The following is a 3,699-nucleotide window of genomic DNA, read 5'->3' on the forward strand; positions in this document are numbered from 1 at the left end:
ATGGCGATCAGTTGGAGAATCTCTTTAAGAAACTTTGCCCGGTACTTTTGTCAGTAGTTCCTCCAGTATAACAGTTATAAGCTAAAACACTTTTTCCTTTCCAGAACGCCTCCTAAATATAAAACTGTGCGCCAAATCCAAAATGCACCAATACACCCTTCTTGATCACATCCGTATGTCGTGTCAAAGTTTATTTATACAGCACATTTAGAACGACCTGAGCTGATCAAAGCGCTTTACAACAATCACATCACAAGCAGATACATGATAGGAAAAAAAATTTAATTAGTTTGATAAAAGTAAGACGGTTACAAAATTGGCAGAAGATACCAAAAATTAATAATATGACTAAAAACAAAGCTATTGAGATTGAAAAAGAAAAGTGGAATCAGTGAATTGACAATCATAAATGTGTGGCAAAGAGCCGCTGTTTGTACTTTTAGCGATTTCCAAAACTCCAGATGTTCTACTTAATCTTAGAAAAGCGTTTCGAGTTGGACAAAGGTTTGCATCTTTCCACCTCAGCTCTGATTTCTCCAACCTGGACTCCATGATACGTTCCAGAGACGATGGCTGATCTGGTCTCTCCGTCTTCATAGGTTCGCTTCAGGCGGGCGGTGAAGGGAATGTCCATCCTGTACTGATAACCAACCATCTTTACTGTGCAGCTGTGGGTTGGTGGCACGGTAAGCTGTAACGTCACAGAGTGGGAGACCTGCTCGGTCCAGGTATTTCCTACTGATAATGCATGTTCCCTCTGATCACTGAAATTAATTTCTTTGTTTGCAATGCATGGAATTGATGCTTTGATGGAGATATTTATATGTTGTTCAAAAGAGGAGCTGATGTCCCACCGTCTCTCATCTGTGGTCGTCTTAGTCAGAGAAACTGTTTTGGTCACGTTCCTGAGGGAATGGTTGGTAACAGTAGAGCTTCGGATGGTTCTCGGAGGATCTTTAAAAATGTTAGCTCGGTCACTGTGGTACCTGACATCAGAGATTAAATCATTTTCAGCCTTCATCTGGGTCAGAACCTCATATTTCTTCATGTACCAATATTCCTTCCCCTTCCAGGGAAGATAAAAGCATTTATTCTTTGGGTCAACCTTCCCCAATCCGTACTTGTTCTTCCCTACATACATTTCCTCACTGGAGCAGGTTCTGACTGAATTCTGTGGAACAGAACCATAAGAACCTTCCTTCCACTCCAGGATCTCAAAATTATCTTCATTCACCAGGACTTGAAAAGAGGAGGAACGATGCTCTTTCTTTTTATCGGGATAATGGCAGTAAGGGCCTTTGCTGGGGTTGTAAAAACCAGAATGACATCTGACTTTGCAGATGAAGTCGATTCTTTTGGCGTAATTGTTGTAAATAGAAACGGCTCCATTGGGAAGGGAACCCTCCCATGTCGCCCACTGCAGTTTTCCTGTATTACCGAACTCTGGGAGCGTCGAGTTAACTGGGATTTTCTGTCTGAACGGAGCAGAAGGCAGAACACGTCGGATCATTGAGACGGACACATTAGCTTTGACTTTAGCAACATCATCCACTGGATCTGGTTTCAGGGAGAAGACTGTAAAAGAAAAAGACTAGTCAGGTTTTTTACTGTTTTTTACTGTTGGTTTTGAAGATGTTTTACCCTTTAATTTTTGCCAGACTTCTCTACTGTTTAATCCAGAAACATTCTTAAGAAAAGAATCAAACTTTTATTCTAAGGCTTAACTCTGCTCTCGTACCGTTTTCATCTGGTGGCTGGTTCTCCTCCAGGCGCTGAGCGCAGGCTGAGGACACAACCAGCAGCAACAGCAACTGAAAGGAGCAGAAATCAAAGTTATCATCAGGATAAAATCCTGCCTTAAACAAAACAGACTTTGCTCTAATAACCTGTTTGGCGAACAGAAAAAATACAACTTATCAAATGATAAACATTTTTTTTTAATTGTTTCTAAAATTTTCATGAATGATCAAAATCAAGTTAAAGATTTAACTTGAGGCTTTCTGAAAACAACTAAAGGTTCAGATTTTAGTTCATTTTAGTCATTGGATAAATTTGTTTCTAAGCACATTTTCTTAGTGGCTAATTAGGCCTGATGTGTAAATTCACAAAATTTACAAAACTCCTTTTTCTTAACTCTTGGCATACAAGAACTTTTTCACTTTTAATCACAACCTGGCATAAATGTACATCCATGCTGCTGTTACAATTGATTTTCAGTATTTCTGTTATAAAAAGTCATTACCAATATATAAAGAAATAATGTGCCAGTAAGAAGTAGTACTGATATTTGTCTCCAAACGTAGAGAATAAAAATAAACCGTCATTAGAAAAACAGACCCTTAAAGGAACAGTATTATGTTATTTCCAGGCTCATTGTATCATTTCATAGCATATTCACATAATTATGTTAACTTCAGTTGTTATAAAAATGCTATTTATATGAAATATGACTTTAAATAAATGTGATTTGTGATTTAGCACCTTGAAATTGGCTTGGAAACCACAGCTCAGACGAGGAGCTGCGTCTCGAAGGCGGGGCTAAGCCAACCAGGCGTAGGGTAGTTTGTCCACTTCATAAAGTTTATTGTTTAGCAGAGTTTTTAAATTATAGTTTTTGGTGAAAAGTACACCTGTCTGTTTTTACTTTACCATTTCTGCCCGTGTTGGTCGTCTTCAGAGCAGCAGAGCAACAGCAGGAACTGTAGATAACAGAGACAAGTCAGTTTTAGTTATAATCCAAAAATAAAAACACATTAACCAGCTGGTTAATGTGTTTTTATTAACCAGCTGGTTAATGTGTTTTTATTAACCAGCTGGTTAATGTGTTTTTATTTTTGGATTATAACTAAAACTGACTTGTCTCTGTTATCTACAGTTCCTGCTGATTGACCAAACCTAGATGGATATTTGTTTAATACCAGATGCAATATAACATCGTTAAAGAAATCATAATGATGGATAATGTATTATTGAAGAGAACAGAGTCAAGAATGTGAACATTTTACCTGATTTACTGAAGAGTCTTTGATCAGCTGACGAGTTCTCAGGTCTTGGTTTTTGGCAGGTTTGGTTTAGATGTAGAAATGGTTTCATCTCATCCTGCTGCTTCTTTAATATCTGATTATCTGAAGGAGGATTTTTCTAAAGAGCCTATCAGAGCTTAATTCAACTCACACACCACCAAATAAAGACACGACTTGTGCAGACCCACAGGATTGGTTGCTGGTCGTCACCAGCCTCCTCAGGGTCTTTGAGGTGAAAATGTTGCATTATTACTGAATGTTTTAATTCAGTAACAATGCAACATTGTTGTATTGTTACTGAATTAACACAGCAAATGTATTAAACTGAAGCAGATAATTGTATGAACACATCACTTTTTCTCAATGCATGACATTAAATCAGGCAAAACTATTCCACTTTTAGTTCAGTTATAAAAATATATTTTTTATATATATATATATTTATATGTGGCTATTAGTTTGTAGACTCACACAAAGACCATTTTATCTTTGTAGAGCAAATGACACACAGAAACCTGAAGTGACTTTACCACATCCTTACCACAATGTTGTCAACAGAATCACAAACTTCCTGCGTTCTTGACCAAACCTTATGATGATCCGTATCATTAAACTCTTCTTTTTGTTATTTCTTATGTTATTGATTTAGCAGATCATATATTATCACAAACTGCAT

General features: G+C 37.3%; 1 pseudogene; it reads right to left on the reverse strand.

The window, feature by feature from the left end:
• Positions 1–439: 439 nt before the first annotated feature.
• Positions 440–3,270, reverse strand: LOC106936025 (natterin-3-like; annotated as a pseudogene).
• Between the last annotated feature and the right edge of the window lie 429 nt (positions 3,271–3,699).

Source organism: Poecilia latipinna, unplaced genomic scaffold, assembly GCF_001443285.1.
Source record: "Poecilia latipinna isolate Pla-1442-1.1 unplaced genomic scaffold, P_latipinna-1.0 Scaffold2064, whole genome shotgun sequence".
Classification (NCBI taxonomy): Eukaryota; Metazoa; Chordata; class Actinopteri; order Cyprinodontiformes; family Poeciliidae; genus Poecilia; species Poecilia latipinna.